Source organism: Schistocerca piceifrons, chromosome 5 (assembly GCF_021461385.2).
Source record: "Schistocerca piceifrons isolate TAMUIC-IGC-003096 chromosome 5, iqSchPice1.1, whole genome shotgun sequence".
Lineage (NCBI taxonomy): Eukaryota > Metazoa > Arthropoda > Insecta > Orthoptera > Acrididae > Schistocerca > Schistocerca piceifrons.
Window position 1 is genome coordinate 345,666,608 of NC_060142.1, and position 24,365 is coordinate 345,690,972.

Genomic DNA, 24,365 nt, shown 5'->3' on the forward strand with positions numbered 1-24,365 from the left:
TTCTTTATAAGAATAAAATATCAGCAATGAACCTTTAGTACTTTAAATTTTATAAATATTAACCCGAGATTTCAAATCATAATCTTTCAAAGAGCTTCTGTCTCAAAATAAATATAATAAAGTGCAATATGAATTCAGGTACTACAAGAAGGAACACAAAAACATTTCAATTAACAAAGCCTCTAGAAAATACATTAGGCGTGCGTAAACATTTAGATAATACTTCAGTCAGCACCTGTAAATACACCAGATCACAACAAGCAATTAGCAACAATAAAAACAATGTGGAAGATTTACGTGAATCAGATAAAGATTGTTTGAACCCTCATATATAGGTAGAAGCTCCACCTTAAAGAAGTCTAAATTGCGAATAAATAGCTAAATATGGAATTAGATAGATTGCAAATCTCAACCAGCAGAGAATGTACCAATGTACGTACTCGGTTTTAATTATGATAACTAGGACTACTTCTATAAATGAAATTTAAACAGCGACGCCTATGTTGTTTAAACTAAAATAGCAGGCTGCAAAAAAATCCAGAGAGCGCTAAATAAATGACATGTAAAAGCAGAAATAATATTCACAAATTGCTAAATAGGCTCAAATCCGATAGACAGGAAGTAGACAATCACGCCATATGACTTAGGCATAAACAGTTTCCGCAGTGTAAGTTGCCCACGTTGGAACCGATGAACTACTTAACTAAAAACAGGATGTAACTGAAACGTAAAACATCTTAACACACACGGTTTAAAGAGCCCTATTGAGTAGAGGATAGCTCCGAATAACTATTCGTACAGTCCTTACACTAAGGTGAGTTCAACAAGCGTCGATGGCTAAACCTTGCTAATGCCACTTTTCCCGTGAATTCTGTAGCCACTATAGCAAGCAAAATTCCAAGGCTGTCTTCCCCAAAATTGCAGAGATGTGCTTCTCATGTAAGTTGGTGGAATAGACAATAACTCATCTACTCAAAGTCATATTCAACTTCGAGTAATGCTCATAGAATCCACGTGCCACGTGACCGACAGCACTTGTCGTTGGTTGGCCATCCTGCAGCCACAGTGGCAGACGGTCAACAGCGAGTCCATGTGCAACGCCTATAAGTCGATGTGATAGAGAGTGGCCATGCCTCCTGGCGGGCTGCGAAGGAAATGAGTGTTTAACTACGCAGATGAAGACATTACACCACACTTTAGTCTATATCGAAGCACCAGACGGGGAAGTTATTCTTACTTAAAAGAAAGCACCATTTGCAGAGTTTCACTGAACTTTTCCTTGGTTCATGTTCCTGCCGAATCTGTGCCATATTATTCTTCTTATGGGAGGGACTCGTCATTTCGTCCGACATTCTTCTAACGGGAACGCCACACTACTACGTACATTTCTTCCCATATTCTTCTTAGTAAGGAGCTTGGTGCTCTATTTGTCCAAGAGTCTTTAGGCTTACATGGACACCCACTTGCATAACCCATTAAAAAATATTTCGTCCTTTCTTTAAACTCTCGTGAAGTGTCCTCGTCAACTCATTGATTCCACGTAGATTGTGTTTTGATACCAGTTTTTAATTATTTTTGTTTGCAGACGTCCACAGCTTCGTATTACGTTATAAATTACATTTTCTACCAGTATTGATATTCGATGTAGGGGCCTAATCGTATTTAATCGCAAACTTGATTTTGTTCTATTATGCCATTGTCAAGTTACAGCTGTATCAACATGACTTGCTTGCAAAGGAATCTCCCCATCGCACCCCCCTCAGATGTAGTTATAAGTTGGCACAGTGAAAAACGAAACACAGATCAATCGAGAAAACAGGAAGAAGTTGTGTGGAACTATAAAAAATAAGCAAAATATACAAACTGAGTAGTCCATGCACAAGATAGGCAACATCAAGGATAGTGTGAGCTCAGGAGCGCCGTGGTCCCGTGGTTAGTGTGAGCAGCTTCGGAACGAGAGGTTCTTCGTTCAAGTCTTCCCTCGAGTGAGAAGTTTAATTTTTTATTTTCAGACAATTATTATCATTGGCCTTCTTATTGAAGTCGCGAGCTATATTTGCTGGATTCATATTGCCCACGGAATACATCTCACGTATTTAATGCACTCTCGTCCAAAGTATCGAACAGTCAACTGCCAGCCAGGGAGCCTCGTTAGCAGGAATCCTCTCTCCTCCGTGCGCTGTAGTCGACTGACGTCGTGTGTTTCGATTTCTGTTTAAGTGTAGCGTCCCCATACCACGGCGCAGTTACCTCGCATCGGCCGGATGGACGGACAGATAATAATTGGCTGAAAATTAAAAAAATAAACTTTTTACTCAAGGGATGACTTGAACCAAAGACCTCTCGTTCCGCAGCTGCTCATGCTAACCACGGGACCACGATGCTCCTGAGCTCACTCTATCCTTGATGCTGCTTATCTTGCGCATGGACTACTCAGTTTGTATATTTTGCTTATTTTTTCATAGTTCCACACAACTTCTTACTGTTTTCTCCATTGATCTGTGTTCAGTTTTTCAAGGCCTATCCACTGTGCCAACTTATAACTAAATCTGAGGGGATGCGATGGGGAGGTTCCCTTGTTAGAAACGAATTCAATCGGATATATTCTGTTCTCAAAATTAATCTCTTTAAAAGATATATCTCTTTCTGGCTCACTATGAAATGAATGAAGTACAGTCGTTCATCTTAAGAGGACAATGTCCTGCTGTCAACTATATTTACATATTCCATATGCATAATAAGACGGGCGTCTCCATCATATAAAAGGACGAATCATTGCACTAAAATAATAACATTATGTCAAACCACGTGTCTGTGCAATAATTCACTCAACACATCATAAATACATTATATGTGTACCGGAATGGGGTTCGAACCTGCAATGTCATGCGTAACATGCAGGTACGTTAACCACTACGCCACACGCGACACAGCGTCATCGCAACTGTGTGGACTATCTCGGCTCGACCCACTTCCGACCCACACTCCCACCGAGACCCACCTATCCGCAGTTCCTGCCCACTTTCTCAGCGAAGTGTTCATAATGGCGTCTCTGTCGCCCTACAGGCATTCTTGAATAACATCAACGCACCACGCTCAATCTCAAAGGTAACTAACGCCCACGACCGTCACAGAACATATTTAAAGCAAACAAAATTTGTATCCACATAGTAGCAACAATTTTATGTGATGGCGCGAAATTTGAATAGACATCCTCTTTTAAATGTAGAAACACGCCTAAGAACTTTCGTTTATGTCACACAACTCCTTCTTCGTACTGCGATTTTTTTTTTCTGTCTGTGTATTTGATTCTGCTTCAAAGTACTGAATGCGACTTATTATTTGCTAAGCCACCATTTAGTACTGAGTAAGGCTGCTGAGATATTCCACGGGAATCGTCCGTCTTTACAATAATTTATTAAAGTTCAGATGACGAGCAGAAGACCACTACAAAGAATTACAGATATTGATAAGTTACAGCGACTCATACTACAATATAAGAATGTAGGATTTCAGTGTAAAAGTGTAAAGAATTGTTCTTCAGCAGAAAACTCTGTGTATGACAGCTGAATTTGCTGTCATCGTAATCAATAGAATTTTTGGATAAGAGGAACGTCTTTCTCTTTTGCACATAAGCAAACAGAAATCGAACCTCGTAGGAATAAACGGAATTAAAAGTGAAATAAATTTTATTTTACAAAGGAACAAAGTAATTATACAGCATCTGATGTTTCTCAACTACTCAAGAATATTGGGTAGAGAATAAATGCAGATTGCGAGGATTAATTTTACTATAGGAAGGTATACCTCATTAAATTAAGCAACAAGCTCAGCATCTTATTAAAAGAATATTATGTATCCTCTTGTAATTATGTGAACCACGAAAGAAGTTCAGATATGAAAAACACATATGTAAAAATTATGTGAAATTGATCAAGAAAACTGTTACAGGGGAGGCGAGACCACGTAGATGTTCCCGTAGAATACAACAGGCGAGGTTTCGAATCACAGCGGAGATAGTAATACCGTATTTCCCGATGTTGTTTGACATTTATCGCTCTAGCGTCCTAAAAGTTTAGTGAAATGCGTAGGATCTGTTGCTCGACTTCATTGCTCACTTGTTACCACTATGTTAGCATTTATTCACAAAGGTTTTCTTAGATGAAAGGCTTGCCGTATGGATTTCAGTGCTTCACCTTCTCGCAAGAAATATGTCATAGCAAAACTTTTTGCTTGTTCTTAACACACGATCACTTATTTACTTCCATACCTCATAAAGCTGAACGGCACTGATAGACGGATTGAATAGATTTGAGAAAATATCTTTGTTGCTGTTACAGTTCAGCTCAGTTCAACAAATACTATCAATTTTTCACACACTTAACATTTCCTTAAAATGCCCAAGCTATCGAAAATGTTACTGCTTAGTGGTATAATTATCCATGTCGTAAATAGTATATTTAGCACTCGGTCTCCGAGGAGACATATATTCCACTCCCACTCCCATGTTTATGCTGGCATTTATCGTACGAATATTTAGTAACACATTCAGCAAATCCCTAGAGGTCATGTAGGGGAGAGTAATTTGCCTAGAGAAAAGAGGAATTTCATGAACCACTGACATTGCCGTCAGTAGAATGGTTTGCTGTGCCTCAGCAATAGAGATAAGCGTACCATAGGTGCAACTACAACGGAGGGGTATTTGTCGAGAGGCCATACAAACGTATAGTTCTTGAAGAGGAGCAGCGGGTGAACTGGCTTTTCTGTAGCTGCAGGGGCATCAACCTGGATGATGGACTGATCTGACCTTGTAACATCAGCCACAATCGCTTTGCTGTGTTGGTACCGCGAACGGCTGTAAGCAGGGGTAGTCGGAATTTTTCCCGAGGCCATGCAGCTCTGCTATATGATGGGTTCTCTGGGGTAAAATACTTCGGAGGTAAAATAGTCCCCATTTGGATCTCCGATCGGGGACAACTCAGGAGGATGTCGACATCAGGAGAAACAAAACTGGCGGCCTACGGATCGGAGCCTGGAATGTTAGATCCCTTAACCGGGCGGATAGGTAAACAATTTAAAAAGGGAAATGGATAGTTTCAAGTTCTGTATAGCAGAATTTTCGAAAATTCAGTGACAGGAGGAACATGACTTTTGGTCACGTGAATACAAGGTTATAAATACAAAATGAAACAGGAGCAATGCAGGAGTGGATTTATTAACGAATAATAAAATAGGAATGCGGGCAAGCTACTACGAACAGTATACTGAACAACGTACTATTGCAGCCAAGATATACAGGATACACGGTAGTATAAGTTTATATGCCAACTAGCTACGTAGATAACGAAAGGATTGAAGAAATGTACGTTGAGAAAAATTTAACTCTGATAGGAGAATAGCAAGAGAAGTAAAAATAGTTGGTGAATGTGAACTCGGTGAAAGGAATGAAAGAGGAAGCCGTCTGGTAGAATTTTGCGCAGACCGTAATTCAATCATCGCTAATACTTGGTTTAAGAATCATGAAAGAAGGTTGTATACGTGGAAGAGCTCTGGGAACACCAGAGGGTTTTCGATTGCTTGTGTAAAGGTAAAACTTATATTTATGAACCAGAATTTAAACTGTAAGATATTTTCAGGAGCGGTTGTAGACTCTGACCACAATTTATTTGTTATGAACTGTAAATTAAAACGGAAGAAACTACAAAAGGTAAAAAATTAAGGAAAGGCATGTGATTAAGTTGAAACAACCAGAGGTTGCTAAGAGTTTCAGGGGAAGTGTTAGGCAACAGTTAACTAGAGCAGGGGAAGGAATACTGTAGAAAACGAGTGGGAATCTCTAAGAGATGAAATACTGAAGGCAGTATAGGATCAGATAAATAAAATATCAAGGTCTAGTAGAAATACTTGGATAACAAAAGATATTAAGACGAAATTTAACTCATGAAATGAGAAAATGTAAAAATGCATCAAATGAAGCAGGCGAAAGGGAATACAAACGTTAAGAAAATCAGATATACAGAACATGCAAAATGGCTAAGCAGGAATGGCTAGAGGACACATGTAAGGATCTAGAAACTTGGTTCACTAGGAGGAAGATACATACCGCCTACAGGAAAATTAAAGAGGCGTTTGGGAAAAGGAGAACCACCTGTATGAATATCGAAAGCTCAAACGGAAATTCAGTCCTAAGCAAAAATGGGAAAGCGGAAAGATGGAAGGAGTGTATAGGGGTCTCTACAAAGGAAAGGAAAGCAATACGATGGAAAGGGGAGTGGATGTAGATTAAGATGAAATTGGAGATACGATACTCCGAGAAGAATTTGACAGATCTCTGAAAGATCTAAGTTGTAACAAAACTCCGGCAATAGACATTCTTTCAGATCTACTGATAGTCTTGGGGGAGCAGCCATGAGAAAACTCTTCCATCCGGTGTGCAAGTTGTATTAGACGTTCGAAATACCTTCGGACTTCAAGGCGAATGTACTAATTCCAATTCCAAAGAAAGCAATTACTGACACGTATGAAAATTACAGGACTATCAGTGTACTAACCCACTGTAGCAAAACACAAGACGAATTACTTACAGAAGAATGGAAAAGCTGGCAGGAGCCGATCGCGGGGAAAATCAGTTTCGTTTCCGGAGAAATGCAGGAAAACGCGAAGCAATACTAGCCCTACGACTTCTCTTGGAAGAGAGGATAAGGAAAGGCAATCCTACGTTTGTAGCATTTGTAGTATTAGAGAAAGCTTTTGACCATTTCATTGGAATACTCTCTTTGAAATTCTGACGGTAGCAGGTACAGGAAGCGAAAGGCTGTTTACAATTAGTACAGAAACCAGCCGGCTGGAGTGGCCGTGCGGTTCTAGGCGCTACAGTCTGGAACCGAGCGACCACTACGGTCGCAGGTTCGAATCCTGCCTCGGGCATGGATGTTTGTGATGTCCTTAGGTCAGTTAGGTTTAATTAGTTCTAAGTTCTAGGCGACTGATGACCTCGGAAGTTAAGTCGCGTAGTGGTCAGAGCCATTTGAATCATATGAACAGAAAGCAGACGACAGTTATAAGAGGGGCATGAAAAGTAAGCAGTGGTTGAGAACGGAGTAAGACGACGTTGTAGGCTATCGCCAGTGTTATTCAAACTCTACAATGAACAAGCAGTAAAGGAAACCAAAGATAAATTTGGAGTAGAAATTAAAATTCGGGGCGAAGTTATACAATTTCTGAGGTGTGCCGATAACGTTGTAATTCTGTCTGAGACAGCAAAGGACTTGGAAGAGCACTTGAACGGGATTGACAGTGTCTTGAAAAGAGGAATAAGGTGAACATCAGCAAAAGCAAAATAAGGATAATGCAATATGGTCGAATCAAATCAGGTGGTGTTAAGGGAATTAGCTTAGGAAACGAAACACGGTAGTAGATGTAAATGTCGTGTGACTAGGGCCTCCCGTCGGGTAGACCGTTTGCCGGGTGCAAGTCCTTCAATCTGACGCCACTTCGGCGACTTGCGCGTTGATGGGGCTGAAATGATGATGATTAGCACAACACAACACCCAGTCGCTGAGCGGAGAAAATGTCCGACCGTGTCGGGAATTTTAACCCGGGCCCCTAGGATTGACATTCTGTCGCGCTGACTACTCAGCTACCGGGAGCGGAAAAGGTAGTAGATGAGTTCTGCTATTTGGGTTCAAAATGGTTCAAATGGCTCTGAGCACTATGGGACTTAACATCTTAGGTCATCAGTCCCCTAGAACTTAGAACTACTTAAACCTAACTAACCTAAGGACAGCACACACATCCATGCCCGAGGCAGGATTCGAACCTGCGACCGTAGCAATCCAGTGGTTCCGGACTGCAGCGCTAGAACCGCACGACCATCGCGGCCGGCTGCTATTTGGGCATCAAAATAACTGATGAGGGCCGAAGTAGAGAGGATATAAAATGCACGCTGGCAATGTCAAGAAAAGCATTTCTGAAGAACGGAAGTATGTTAACATCGAATATGGATTTAAGTGTTAGCAAATCCTTTTTCAAGGTAATTGTCTGGAGTGTAGTCATGTATGGAAGTTTAACATGGACGATAAATAGTTTAGACAAGAAGAGAATAGAAACTTCCGAAATGTGGTACTACAAAAGCATGTTGAAGATTAGATGGGTAGACCACGTAACTAATGAGGAGGTTCTAAATAGAGCTGAAGAGAAAAGAGACTTGCCTGGACAAAAGAAGGGACCATTTGATAGGACACATTCTGAGACATCAAAATATTACCGATTTAGTATTGGAGGGAAGTGTTAAAAAATGGTTCAAATGGCTCTGATCACTATGGGACTTAACAGCTGAGCTCATCAGTCCCCTAGAACTTAGAACTACTTAAACCTAACTAACCTAAGGACATCACACACATCCACGCCCGAGACAGGATTCGAAACTGCGACCGTAGCGGTCACGCTGTTCCAGACTGATGCGCCTAGAAATGCACGGCCGCACCGGCCGGCGAGGGAAGTGTGCGGCGGTATTAATTGTAGAGGGAGACCAAGAGATGAATATAGTAAGCAGATTCAAAAGGATAGGCTACAGTAGTTATTCGGAGATGAAGAGGATCGCGCAGTATAGAGTAGTGCGGAGAGCTGCATTAAAGCATTTTCTGACTGAAGATCACAACAACAACAGTCGAACACAAGATGTTTTTTGGTCGGTGCTCCAATCTGGTGACTAGTTATAGAATCAAATGAAGAATGGGCACTAGAGACCGCCATAATTAATTTCCGCCGTTTTCTGCCATTTTTCTTGTTGTTAAACACGAGTGTGTGTTTTTAGCAGCATTTGTATTTGGAGTTCTTCACATTTAAGGACTGCGTAATAAATTAAAAGTATTTCGAATATACTATTAATTCTACAGGCACAGAATATTATGGCAAGTAAACTGCTACATAGTTGTAGATCTGTTTGTGTAACATGTGGACAATTAAGCCATATTTCGTCGGTCGTGCACCATCTTGTATCTTGAAACAGAAGATCTTTTACCATTGAACATAAGATATATGCAAGCGAACTGAGATTCTTTAACGTCCAAACAATTTTACCTCTCCTCTTAAATGAAGAGCTGTGTTAGTTTCCTACAGTTTCCATGTAAAAAGGTACTCATCTTGTAACTGATTTTTGACAATTTTCCTACTTGATTTAATTTCACTTATTGATACTTCGTGCGTAACAGGGTAACAAAAACGAGATTAAAAGCTTATATTACAATTATGTTACATGACTAGCTAGAGGATAAGGTCTCGTCTACTTTTACTACTATTACAATATATTTTTCTCCATGACAGAAATCTGCTATCGTAAAAACTTTTCTTGCCCAAAATTGGTGATGCAGAACTGTTAAAAACATCACTATTTTAAAAGTGCAACCCCTCATCAGTCTACTCTCTTGGAGGTTCTTCAGAAGGTGCCGAAGAAGAACTGGCGTGTATTCCCATCACGTGCTGTGCTGGGGCTATCACCATTTGCAGCCATCATATTCAGTGAGGTTACCGGTGTTTCCTGATATCGATCCATCACAATAACTGAATCAGATGTAATTCATCCACTTCTGTCAAACATTGCATTTTTTCGTAAAATGTTTTCTTGTCAAATTAATCATATAGGTTTTCTTCAGTTGAACTATATTTCTGAGTTACTATTAGGTGCTATCACCTCTCCCGCGAATATAAATAATATGGCACGCATGGGTTGTTAGAAATTTAATTCATGATATATTCTGCATACAGGAGAGCAGAAGAATGTAGAATAAGTTCTCTCGGCGTCACCAAGAAAAGGAAATAAATTTTCATACGAAAGCATACTCTGTGTTTCGAACCAACTGATTTCCATTTCCTTGCGTAAGTCATTGCCGTACAACAAAAGAGAAAGTGAGGTTAAAATTGAACAGCTTTTTCATTCAATCTAAACATGCAAACAAATTCACCGACCAAAACTTTGAAATTAAACGAATCTGCTTACAGTTTTACCATGGCAAACTTCGGCGAAAGAATTAATCCGCTTCGTCTTTATTTATGCAAGTGCCTTTTTGTCAGGGCTTACAATTACTTGGAAACTTGGGCCGCCCGACTCGTGAGTTAAACTTTTGGGCCCATAACGCTCTTTAGTCTTATCACACATTGCAGCAGACGCAAAACGGTGTGCAGCTGTTTCCGTATAGACCGCTTCTGAAATGTAAAGACGGCGAGAGAAGCTGGGGAAAGTTTTGAGCTTCGGAGATAAATTTACACATCGCGTGTATTTCTTGGGGGCGGGGGTTCATCGTATTCCATTGTTAGTGGATTTCGAAGCATTGTATATTCATTTATGCAGAACTGAAAAGTGACGTTCGGTATTTCTTTTTCTTGAAACGAGGGAAGAACTGGTACCGCAAAATCAATTGACAATTTCCTAATGTTACCGTGCAATCAAAAGTTGGACACACAGAACCAAAAAACTACTTCCGTATACGGGGGGAATGACAGCTGCATGTCTCTCAATCTCGAAAAAATTATTTCCTTTTGCTACTCATAATAATTTCACTCTTTCCAGTCTCATCTTCCGTTTGAATCACTCACATACAGCACTTTATTATTATTATTATTATTATTATTATTATTATTATTAATATTATTATTACATGTCTATTACTTTTTCTTTATGTCAGAGGCAGATTAATTTATCCCATTACGAGACAGGCAACTCTTGCTCGAGACGGGAAACCTACTGACGGCATAAAATATATCTACATTCATATGCTTCCGTTATCTCCCACCCAGAGAGTTTTCTCAAAGTTCAGTAGCAGGTTTCATGCCTGATATACACAATACATAGGGCGACACAGCAACAGGAATTTTTTGATTCAGTAATAAATAATTTTGAATAGCCGCGATTTTGGCCAGTACTGAAATTTATTCGCTTTCAAATGAAATAATTTGCGTAGGACATCTATAGGCAATGAATATCAAACACTTCTAAGGAGGAAATGGTAGCTCAATTGGTTTAGTACTGTGCCTTGTTAGTTAATTCAGAAACTATACACGTTTAATTAGTTTCTTAGCAGTCAACTCATGTTGGGGCCGTATCAGTTTAACAATAGCAGAAACAGTTAAACATAACACGTATCGTGTCTCAGTACGCTACGTTTCTAAAGAAAAGTACAAAATAGTTTCCATATTTTAGCTATAAATAGCCATCTTCGGTGCCAAAATACAAGAAAATTACAGAAACAGAAATGTTTCTAATAAAACAGTAAGTAAAACACCACGTTATCCATTAGAAATCATCCATTTTAGAAGAACTATAATCCAACAACTTCCCAGTAGATGATGTCACCATACGACTTTATTGGTGTACAGCAATCTGCGTCATTTAACGTAAGTAACGACCTCTATATTCCAAAAACTTACTAACCCAGTTCCTTTCCGATACAGTAGCTTAAAAACCATTTTTATTAAATAAAATATCTATATTCCAAAAACTTACTAACCCAGATCCTTTCCGATGTTGTTGTTTTGTGGTCTTCATTCCAGAGACTGGTTTGATGCAGCTCTCCGTGCTACTTTATTCTGTGCAAGCTTCTTCATCTCCCAGTACCTACAGTACCGAAGCAGTAGTTTAAAAACGGTTTCATTTAATAAAATCAGCAAGTGTATTAGGATATCCCCTTCAAAACGCGTCAAGAAACCCCGATTTACAATGTGTTTATTCATACTCAGTGAGGAAGGGATACACCACATCTTACGCAAATAAACCAATATGTTACATAATTTTTTGGAAACAGCGGACTCCAGTAGGAGCTACATCATATGTTACGCAAGAAATTCGCGTCAGTAGTGCACGTTAGCATGTTTTTATTAATTGTACCTGGTTCAAGTAGTCTGGTCATGTTGATCTTTAGTATTTTACTATGATGTTACAGGTTTTTAAAAAAATAGTAAAACTTTTGTATTTGCTGTAAATAATTTTTAATGGATCACTTAACCACTATGATACTAGCGAATGTGCAAGATTTTGAAGAATTACAATTGATCAGTAACTATATTTTATCAAGTTGAGCATCAAAACTTTTTTATTTTTATTTCGAATGATATGTAACAATAATTATGTAAGGGGGAGCTATATGAACCAATTAATGATGTTTTGCGAAAGATTTGGTGGTCCGCTTCCTCACTAACATATGAATAAACATATTACACTTGCTGATTTCGAACGCATCCTGACATACCAAGGAAGTCAGTTTGGTAAAGCAAGGTGGTGTGGACGGTAAAAGTTGTAGAGGGAGACCAAGGCCTTAGTATAGTTAGCAGGTTCAGGTGGATGTAGGTTGCAGCTGAGATGAAGAAGGCATACAAAGCTGTCGGCTCTGACACATTCAACGTGGTGTAGTAGTTAGCGTCCTTGGCTGGCAAGCTACCTGTCGGTTGAAGTCCGACCACCAGCAATTATTATTTCGCGTTTGACGGTTCTGGAAGGGTCTTGTAATACCTTAAGTTCGTAATGTCTGTTTATCTGGAGTATTTGTTGGTTCTATAAATGTACAAGGGTTCTGAAACATTCGATGTTTCTTTAAATAACTACTCTTTCCGTCCAGGAGAGTTCTATTCTGGCTGTAGTTTGATGACAGTAATAAACACCCTCTCAGCTTTAAGAGTTGGGTTTTATTGGTTGCTCTGATTTCAGATTTGGAATTGATTCTGATTATGAATATATACGATGTAGCGGGTACAAGTGCAGATATTTTTATTTGTGTTACCTTAATATGTACCCACATGACTGTGGTGGCAGTTTTTCCCTGCAGTCTTCCCACGCACACGTCATAGACTGATGTCTGCTGAATGGCCTACGCGGGCCACTTAATACCTGAACTGCTGCCTGGGGGAAAATAAACAAAAATGGTTTGTTCGTACAGATGTATGTGGAGGTACTAATCAGCTTAAAAACTTATGATTTGTGCTAGTTATAATTATTATCTTGCATATGTATAGTGCTGGCAACGGCCTTGCCGCAGTGGATACACCGGTTCCCATCAGACCACCGAAGTTAATCGCTGTCGGGCGTGGCCGGAACTTGGTTGGGTGACCATCCGGGCCGCCATGCGCTGTTGCCATTTTTCGGGGTGCACTCAGCCTCGTGATGCCAATTGAGGAGCTACTCGACCGAATAGTAGCGGCTCCGGTCAAAGAAAACCATCATAACGACTGGGAGAGCGGTGTGCTGACCACACGCTCCTCCTATCCGCATCCTCATCTCAGGATGACACGGCGGTCGCATGGTCCCGATGGGCTACTTGTGGCCTGAAGACGGAGTGCTATATGTATAGTGAGTGTTAGGAATGTTAGTGCAGATATGGTGAATATTGGTATCTTAACATACACTCACTTCAGTGTGATAGTTGCTTTCCCGATGCATCTAATAGTTTTCCCGCCATCTCGTGACATAATTTACTGCCTGATGTATTCTACATGGTCACAAGTGCTCCACTGAGTGGACAACACCTGTCAGTATAGACTAACCGTTTTATGTCCACGCGTCCACACTTCCACACTTGATCTGAAATCCAGAGGAAAATAAACGTTAATGGCTGCTCTTTCCACATGTACTTCGAGGTATTAACGAATCTAAGAAACATACTACTCCTAATAGTTATAGTTATTAGACGCTGAGAGCCAGCCGCTTTGGCCGAGCGGTTCTAGGCTCTTCAGTGTGGAACCGCGCGACCGCTACGGTCGCAGGTTCGGATCCTGCCTCCGGCATGGATGTGTGTGATGTCCTTAGGTTAGTTAGGTTTAAGTGGTTCTAAGTTCTAGGAGACTGATGACCTTAGATGTTAAGTCCCATTGTGCTGAGAGCCATCTGAACCATTTGAATTAGTCGCAGAATGAAGTAAATAGTGATGTAATGTTGTTCAGTACACCTCCCTCAGTCACCTATAGAAATATCTAGTCTTGTGTCCGTAACCCCATCTGTATACGTATAAAATTCCCATGCTACTGACTAACATTAGTTTATCAATTCCCTGTTTCGTTCGTTAACCACCTCTGCAGTGAAGTAAGTTGAGTTCCCACATAGTAAAGATCCTGTGTGTTTATAGCACACGCCACTTTTTCCAGTGCCTCTAGCCTATCTCTGAAGAAGAAAAACTGTGTTCAGCTGAGGGCCAGATACGCCGTCTATTACAGCTGCCTCTTCGATGTATTTTCAAGCACTTGGGCAATTTAATTAGAGTCGATTCCTTTCGTTTTTCCGCGGCCGCCCGCCGCCTTGCCCCTCGGCCCAGTAATTGAGTTGCGTATGTAGTTTGCCGGCAGCCGCCGCCCGCGGCCAGAGGAACACAATTTGGTCGTGGCGCTGGCGGAGCTTCTGCTGAGAACGGGTGCTGTCCTGCACCTGCTGCTCTGGGCCAGGGCGACGCGAAACCGCCCACCACACTGGCGCCATGCGCCTTCTTCTCCACAAGACATACCACTCCATCCCGACGCACAGTGCTCCTGTCTGAAGGTGTAACACTGTGTCCTGCAAACTAAAAATTCATTTTTATATCATTTGTCTCCTGTTAGAAGTCACGAAGCATCTGATGTGGCGATTAACAGAACCTCGCATGCATAACTTCTTGTTATTTGGCAAAGAATTTATAACAGAAGAGACCTCCATTAGTAATGGGGAATTCCATGTGGAGGAAAAAAGCACTCCGTCGTGGCCCATGGGGACCATCCGACCGCTGTGTCATCCTCAGTTGAGGATGCGGATAGGAGGGGCGTGTGGTCAGCACACCGCTCTCCCAGTCGTTATGATGGTTTTCTTTGACCGGAGCCGCTACTATTCGGTCGAGTAGCTCCTCAGTTGGCATCACGAGGCTGAGCGCACCCCGAAAAATGGCAACAGTGCATGGCGGCTGGATGGTCACCCAGCCAAGTGCCGGCCACGCCCGACATCGCTTAACTTCGATGATCTCACGGAAACCGGTATGCGGAGGAAAGCAAGTGCGATAAATTACAGGCACATGGCAAACTAAGTTTCACAACCTTATGCATACTGGGAACATTTAGAGACTACACGCTTCCTTGGGGTACACTCGATGTGAATTTTGTTTCTGTGGATCTTTTGTTGTCCACTTCAACGTACTAGGTTCAGTTAAGGAAATATTCGTCCATACGAATATTTGCGTACATGTCGAACGCCTCTTCTAAACTACCTGTTTACCTGCGAGATGTCATGTACGAGTAAACACCCAGAGATGACTAAGACAACGCAACAGGGAAGATGACAGTGACCATTTTGACATACGTGATTGGAAGTAATGTCTAATCTCAGTTGGAGTTCCTCGTCAACAGTTCACGTTCCACGTCATGCACGATATAGGTCCCTAAAGTAATTCGGTTCCTGTAGGTCTGCAGGATTTCACTGAAGGTAAAATCTTCTGGTTGTTATGGCGGATCATATTTTTTCCGTATGATCGAAGATTCGACTCCTTTTCTGCCATCTTCTTCGGGATTTTGTGGTGCACGCAATTAACTGAACGCTCAATGGACACTACAAGAACCTGAAGTAGATCCAAACAGAGCGGTCGAAACGTAGATCATACAGAAGATACAGTCAATGCAACGAGAAATTTTACCTTCAGTAGCTCCTATGTACGCCTTTCGAGACTGGATTAAAAAAAGGGGTAGAAAAAGAATTAGAGTTCATCAAATCTTCACAGGTTTGTTTAGAAAGTATAGAAGAGGAACGGAAATGCTCAAGGCACTGGGACGTGTTAAAGTGAGGTGTGGTGCATGGTGGGAATTGTTTGCACAATATTTCTAGAACCCACTTCCCGCAATGAGTCAGTAAGCACATTGCTTTCTCAAACACGACATTGCTGAAAACATCAGTCCGAAGAATTGTATCATACAACTCTACAAGCTGCCCGTTCTGTGCATGTTTCCTCATCTCTTCCTAGCTACAGGAAACTACATCCATTCGAATTTACTTACTTGAATCGTGCCTTGGTCTCCCTCCACAGTTTTTACACCCAGCCTTCTTTTCTTGCCCTATTAACAATTTGTTGATGCCTCAGGATGTGCCCTGTCAACCGATCCCATTTGTTACTCAAGTTGTGCTATAAACTTCTTTTGTCCCTAATTAGATTCATTAAGGATACATAAATTTCGAGTTCCATCTAAAAGACTGTCAACGCACAGTAGATACAACTGAACACGCACTGTGGGTTATTCACAAAATTCCGTAATGTCCTACCAGTAATATTCTAGAGGAATTCGAAATTTACGTGCACATATGAAACCAACCACAAGTCATCGAGTGAACAGATCACTCTTAAACATCATTACTATTTTAAAATATTTACTGAAAAGCTTGTAAGAGAATACTGAATTCAAATTGGAATTCGCAGCCAAAGTTGGCGCACGCCAAAATAGAACCTCAACATTGTTGTTCATACACATACTTTGGAAACACACGCCGTAGCGTTAATACAATATTCGAGAGAATGTCATAATTTGCAAAAAATTATTGAAAATCGAAGTTATCAAAGGCAAACACGTCAAATAGAAACCCCCTACCTAACAAGCACCTATAAATTAATACCATCTACGATCACTACGAACGTAGAGTACGACTACATGCAGCAACCACAGATTAACGCGCAACGAAAAATGTATCTACCATACTCATAACAGTGACTGTACTTTATAAATAAACGACATCGTAGCTCCAAACTGTCAAATTAGTGCCATAACAAATTAATTACTGCTTTATTCGATAAATACAGAACGACAGTCAAAATACAGTTGCCAACGATTTTATATAGGGCCTATATGCAATCAATGTAGACAGTTTATAGGCAAGTAACAATCTATACTCAGCGATTTACTATAAAATAAATTTGTATAATGAATATAATGTCACCTACATTATACCACAGGTTACTCGATAACGGCAGTTTAGCCGAAACAGATGTGTAGTGATAGAAAGGAAAAAAAAATAATATTACACAGCAGTGCGCCTGGGCACTCTTATAAACGTCAGAGAAGTTTTCTTTATACTGAAATTTGTATTCGATATTGACAAATAACTCATTTTCAAAAAAGCATTTGTTGCTACTGCCAATCTGCATTTTTCATTTTCTTTACATCAGTAATCTACAGTTATTTTGCTTTTCAGGTAATAAAATTCATCCACAACTTTTAGTGTTGCGTTTCCTAATCTAATATACTCAACATTGCACGGTGAGTTAACCTGGTTTATTTTTGTTGATGTTCATCTTACCTTTTTTCAAAATACTACCGATTCCGTTCAGCTGTTCCTCCAAGCCCTTCGCCGTCTTTAACAGAATTACAGAATCATCACCAAAATTCATGGTTTTTATTTCTTCTCCTTCAACTTTAATTTCCTTTCTAAATTTCTTTTTGGTTTATCTCACAATTTGCTTCGCGGGAGATGGAGTAACAGTGGAGGTAGGCAACAAACATTTCTCACTCCACAGTCGACAACTGTTTCGTTTACATGTCCTTTGACTCTTGTAATTGCATTCTGGTGTCTGCACATGTTGTAGACAAATTTTCACTTTTTGTATTTTATCCTTGTTACGTTCAGAATTTTTAACCACGACTTATTTTGGTTCTGTAGTATTCACACCTGTCAGCAACCGCCTATTTTGAAACTAGAATCATGGAGTTCTCCTTGTAGGTGGAGGGTACGGTACATCTTGCACATCATATGGAATATTTTTGTCATGGCTGCCACTCACAAGGATTTCAATAATTGTGAGGTAATGTCGTGTACTCCACGAGTCTTGTTTCCACTTTCGTGTTTCAGTGCTGTGTCAAATTCTTCCCGCAGTACCATATCTTCCATCTTACATTCGTCTGCTGCCTTGTGATTTTCAGTAATGTCTTCAACTTTCTTTCCCTTATGTAGACGCCTCTTTAATTTTACTTTTGCCTGTGTCTGTGTTTCTCCTAGTCGTACACACTGGATTCACATTCTGGAGGACGACGGCTATCCTGATTACGCCAGTTGTGATTTCCCTAAACCCCTTCAGGCAAATGCCGAGAAGCTTCCTTTGAAATGGCACCACCGATTTCCTCCTCCACCCTTCCGTAATCCGAGCTTGTACTCCGTCTTTAACGACATCGTTGTCGACGGGACGTTGAACACTAATCTCCTCTTCCTAGTCATGCGTGATTGTACAGACTTCCGTTTGCCCTCTAGCCGTACCTGCTTAACCATTTTGCAACGGTTATGTCCAAAAGCGATTGGTGTAAGAGTACTGATGATCTTTCGTTCACGTACCACGCTGGAATGGAATAGGAAGAGGAAAAATAAGGTTGGCTTATCGTGCATCCTCTTCCACCTACCATACGGTGATTAGAGAGAATGAAACATAAATACTCATAAGTGAAGTCTAAGAGAATGAACACTATGATTCAAGAACTGCATTGAAGATGAATATAAAACCATAAAGTTTGTATTCAGACATCCAGTTAGATAGAAAAAATTATAAAGCTATTATATTGTCTTCAAATACATCTAACTTGGTCATAAAATACCATCGAAGGAAAACAAATCACAAGGCATAATTTCCACAAAGAACAGGCTTGAAGTTTGGCAGTATTTATAAAACATCATTTCATTTTGACCAACGAGAATGTATCAACGACTCTAAAAACTAAAGTTTGTAAAACCTGCATTCTACCAGCAACAACTTATGGTCCAAAACCATTGGTTCTCACAAAAGCGACTGCTCAGCCATCCATATATTACTGCCATTATCTTTTAATAACATAGATCTCGACGTCGTGCACACAACCAATCCCGTAATTATCATCATCATTATCATTGAGTTGTATTGTACTGTGTACAAAGAGGAATGGAGAGCATGGTGATGGTTATCAGCGCCATTACAACACCAAAAACGGGACCCGCAGCTGAAGAACATGGGTAACAGAGTACCTCGAGAGAGACACCGAGTTGAAATGACACTGAGTTGGCCACGTTCTCAGAACAGACCCAAAAAGTTGTATCAGTAAGATGGCTGGCTGAAGATATCGGGCACATTAAAGGTGCATTGGAAAACTCCTAACGAAATGGCTATATTACCCATAACAACATCAGGAGCGAGATCATCAGATGAAGAATATGGGCAACAAACTGCCTCGAGGGAGCCACCAGGTTTAAGTATCATTGAATTTTCCTCATTCATAGTCCATACTCCTACAGCGGCATCTTTAAGATGGTTGATGGGGCATAAAAAATACAATGGGACACTCCAAAAGAGATGGATCGATTATATGACGATTATGTGGAAAGCACTGGTAGAAGAAATAGAATCGCGTGAGGAAGAACAATATGAGAGAGGTTTTCATTTAGCAGTGGATAGAAAATACGGATTATTGCTGAAGAACAAGAGTAAGAACAAGAAAAAGGAGAAAAAGAAGAAGAAGAAGAAGAAGACCAGCGAAAACTAGTACAGCTACTAGTGCTACCACATCTACAACGTAACCATAATTTAAAAAAAAAAAAAAAAAGTTGCACGTTTATCAGTCAAACCCTCATAGCACTACTAGTAATCCATCCGTAAATTGTGGTTTGTTAACTACAACACTCACTAACATAATCATAGCCTTCATTGCACTATTAGTAATCCATTTCTATATTTTGAATTTTTATATTCTTCTGTGACCTTTGCATCGTTTGGGGCTTCCAAGTCAATAGGGATTGGGTATAAGATATTCTTTCTCTGAGAAATACCTTATCTTCTGGAGAACGTCTTTCGAGCAGTTACGAGTAAATTAATTTCAACCAATCACGGAATGTTTTTCGTGCTTATGGTGTGCAACATGCAGAAGCTACACGTATAAGAAATGGGAAAACTTCGAACTTTCTAATGGGATCTTCTTCAGGAGTCTTGTGAAATTTAAGGTGGCTGAAAATGAAACATTCTTCGGTTTGCCTACGTACTATGGAAGAAACATGCATCTGGCTACAGTTCTACTACTACTGGTATGCTTCGCAATTTGCTTAAGACCTGCGTAGCGCTAAGATGGATACATTATATTATTATCGACCAGTTTCATTTAGCTGCACTTGGACACGACCACTTACCACGTCATAGGCTTTCGCACTGTGGAAGCAATAAAGCTGGTTTTCATACTGACTGAAGGACGTAGAAGTTACGCTGTTCGTTAGGCAAACGTTGCCTGTCCAGCCTGTCACTCTGGAGATGTACGAAATGTTTATAGAATCACATCCTGGCGCCTCGTCATTCTTACATGATCTGCTACCACAACTTTATAGCGTCCAGTATATGAAATAGTGACGTCTCAGGGCCACAATACAAGCCTACGGAAAGTCAGACCATTTGTGTGAATGGGTTGAAAAGTTTCTAAGAAACTGAATAGAACATGTCACTCTCAACGTACAGAAATCTTCAGACGTAAAATAAACTTCAGGTTTATCCCAAGAGAGTAGGACCACAACCTTTAAAACTGTATGTGAATTACCTCCTAGCAAACAGAATGTTGAATGCCATTCTCAAAGAAGAGACATCTTCAGATGTAAAAGCTTATAAAACCGCCGTATAACCAATACCAGAATAGTGTTCGTCAGTCTAGGATCCACACTAAACAGGACTGATAAGGGAAATAGAGACGATTCAAAGAAGAGCATCGCGTTTCGTTACAGGTTTATTTAGTAAGCGCGGAAGCATCACGGAGATGCTCATCCAACTCTATTGGCAGACGCTGCAAGAGAGATAGTCACCAACACGGTGTGGTTTACGATTAAAGTCCCGAGAGCGTATTATCCCAGAAGAGTCAGCAAATATATTGCGTACTCCACGTATGTCTCACGAGAAAACTACGAAGATAAATGCACAGAGATTAGAATTCACACAATGGCTTAGCAAAAATCATTCTTCCTGTGAACCCGCCGCTAGTGGAACCAGAAAGGGGTGGTGGGTTGACAGTGGTATTCAAAGTACCCTGTGCCACACGTCGTAAAGTCGCTTGCAGGGTGTATATGTAGATTTGGAAGAACTGCAATTACATTTTACAGATGCGACGTCTATGGATAACTCGAGGGTGTAGTCCAGCGCTGCTAGTTGCTTAGTAGGATGATGGAGCTAAGTGACGTCTCCACACTCATTTGGTTTGGCAGGGGTTACGTGGAGGTTACGACGCCAGAAATTATTGATAAAATACAAGATATGGTGATGGATGACAGAAGAGTTAACGTGCGTGAGATTTCTAGTGCTGTGGGCATCTCGAATTGCCGGCCATTGTGCCCGAATGGTTCTAGACACTTCAGTCTGGAACCGCGCAACCGCTACGATCGCAGGATCGAATCCGGCCTCAGGCATGGATGTGTGTGATGTCCTTAGGTTAGTTAGGTTTACGTAGTTCTAAGTTCTAGGGGACTGATGACATCCGATGTTAAGTCCCATAGTGCTCAGAACCATTTGAACCATCTGGAATGAACGGGTTCATAATATTTTGCATAAACACTTGGACATGAGAAAGCTATCCGCAAGATGGGTTCCGCGATTACTTACGCTTGGCCAAAAACGGAATCGTGTGAAGTGTTGCAAGGATGGTTTGCAGCTATTCAGGAAGAATCCGCAGGACTTTAAGCGTAGTTTCGTCACTGTGGATGAAACATGGATGCAATTCTGTACTCCTGAGACCAAACAACAATCTAAACAATGGGTTACCAAGAGAGAATCTGCACCAATCTAATCCTTAGGCCGGAAAGGTTATGTGGACTGTCTTTTGGGATTCGCAAGGGATAATCCTCATCGACATGGACAAGGATAAAACTATTACAGGTGCATATTATTCATCGTTATTGGAACGTTTGAAAACCGAACTGCATGAAAAACGTCAGCGATTTGACCGGAAAAAAGTGATTTTCCATCACGACAATGTACCAGTATACACCTCAGTAGCTGTGGTCGCAAAATTAATGAAAATAGCATTCCAAATCGTTTCACATCTCCCCTGTTCTCCAGATTTGGCTCCCTCGGACTACTATTTGTTTCCCAATTTGAGAAATGGCTGGCGGGACAAAGATTTTATTCAAATGAGGAGGTGATTGCAGCAACTAATAGATAATTTGCAGACTTGGAAAGTTCCTATTATTCGGTAGGGATCAACAAATTGGAACAGCGGTGGACGAAGTGTATAAGTCTGAAAGGTGACTATATCGAAAAATAAAAATGGTTTACCCCAAACACGTAAGTAGTTTTTATTTTTGCACGGACTTTTCAAACGCCTCTCGTATGTACTGAGTCTCAACTATAAAGAAAAAAAGTGCTTCGCTATTTGTAACACCTAAGGATTTACACCTGCATGCAAATAAAACTTGCTGAAACTAATGGTATTCAGCAAATAGTACATTGCCTCCTTGCATTTTTCAGTTGATAACAGCACATATTGCGTCCATTGAGAATCACAGAACAACTTCAGAGAGGTATCATTTTATGCTAGGTGAATAATTAACTAACAATGTTCTTTGAAACTACTTGTTTCAGTAGTTCCTATTATCTACAAGGATCACGTAATCCGACTAGTTCTTGTTGATTTCATTAGTTGAAATGAGCAATTGCTTTAATTCTTAATAATTGTTGCAGCAATCACTAAGTGGCGAGTGAGCTCCTGTTGAGGACCCTATTAAAGTCCACTGAGTGGAAGTTGCCACGATGGAGTAATAAGCGGATAGTAGTACTTCATTAGTGTGACTTCTCACAAAGCGCCGCATTGCGACTGTCTATTCTGTAACAATTATGTGGGACTTTTGTGTAATAAAAATTCCGCTGTGCATTCATTTTTTGTTTCTGATGAGGGCCTTGAAAACACGTCGTAATCGTGTAGCAAACATTCACGGACATTCGTAAAAGATCAAAGGATTTCCTTGAAAGAACGTTAACTAGCAACTCTTTTGAATTCTCCAAAAAAACCTGAAAAAAAGGTGTGCGGTTGCATTGAAAACGGCTTTCAACTTTTAGCTGTTCCTTGTTTTCCTTTTTTCCCTCCCGCTATGATTAAATACTCGGTGGAATTTCTCAGAACGAACGTACTGTAGCCCGAGATCTCTCACTTGTCATCTTGCTTTCGCAACAGCTGATGCTTTTTTCAAAGTGACGTAGTTCTCGAAAAAAGTTGCGCAATCGTACCGTAAGCTTTCTCGTGGCTAAAAAATGCTTCGCTGATTCTTCATAAAGTAATAACAAAAGTCATACAGGCTACAATATTAATTTTTATTTCAATAGTGCATCATGAAACGTAATTAAGACTTCTCGATTATTGGATTTACATAGATGAAGAAAATTAGTGCTAGTCATCAGGCACCATAGAACAATTATATCTTCCATTTGCTTAGAAAATAAACAGTAATTTTTGAAAATAATTTGCGTTTACGACATAATGTAACGAGTAACTAGCGGAAAGGGGTTGTCAGTTGCTCGCTGTAAATGGAAAACATTTTCGGCACTTATATTCTAAATAAACGTGTTTCTAAATAAACTGGTTTATTGGAGTGAACACTATGTTCCGCACGACGGTGACGAACTTGCTAACAAATCGCTTACCTTTCTTCAAATACTCTGATTAAGGAATTTAAGACTTGCAGGGAAAATAAAGTTTTAAATACACGCTAAGACAGAAGAGCGACGCACGGCGAAGGAACTATCCGAATGGGACGGGAATCGGTAGATCTTATGTGTATGTACAGCAAAATATTATTACACTTTCAGAAAAAATTCAAGAGAAAGAGCTTCAAAAATTGAGCAAGTCAATAACGGGTTGGTCCACCTATCCACCTCTGCTCCTTATGCAAGCAGTTATTCGGCTTGTCATTTAGTGATACAGTTGTTCAATGTCTGTCAAACGGATGTCATGCCCAATTCTGTCCAATTGGCAAGTTAGGTCGTCAGTATCTGAAGCTGATCAACAGTAAACTGACATGACACAATTTTTTTCTTTTTTTTTTTTTTTTAGCGCAACGCAATCTGACTTTCAATGATTCCTACAAACAATACAGTGGGCGCCAATACTGCCATCTAAATAAAAGATTTTAACTACGGAAAGCACTAACTACTGATAGGCATAGTTAGCAAATGAAATATTTTGGTAGAGAACAAAAAATGTATTTTTCTTAATAGTGTTCAAAATTCATAGTAATTCAGTTCATGACATCCAGTCTTACAAATTTCCTTTTTCTGACGGACACACGTCCAGATCGTCCGCTCTCAAAATTCTGCCATCTCTCTCCCCACATCCACCACTGCTGGCGGCTCACCTACAACTGCGCAACGCTACGCGCTGTTCACATCCAACTGCCCAACACTACAATA

The 24,365-nt window shown here is 40.3% G+C and overlaps 1 protein-coding gene and 1 pseudogene across 6 annotated transcripts in view; both read left to right on the plus strand.

The window, feature by feature from the left end:
* LOC124798130 (hemicentin-2-like) overlaps positions 1-24,365 on the plus strand; it is a 1,906,233-nt gene that overhangs the window by 1,222,954 nt on the left and 658,914 nt on the right. The window lies entirely within an intron of this gene.
* LOC124799465 lies at positions 13,007-13,124 on the plus strand (annotated as a pseudogene).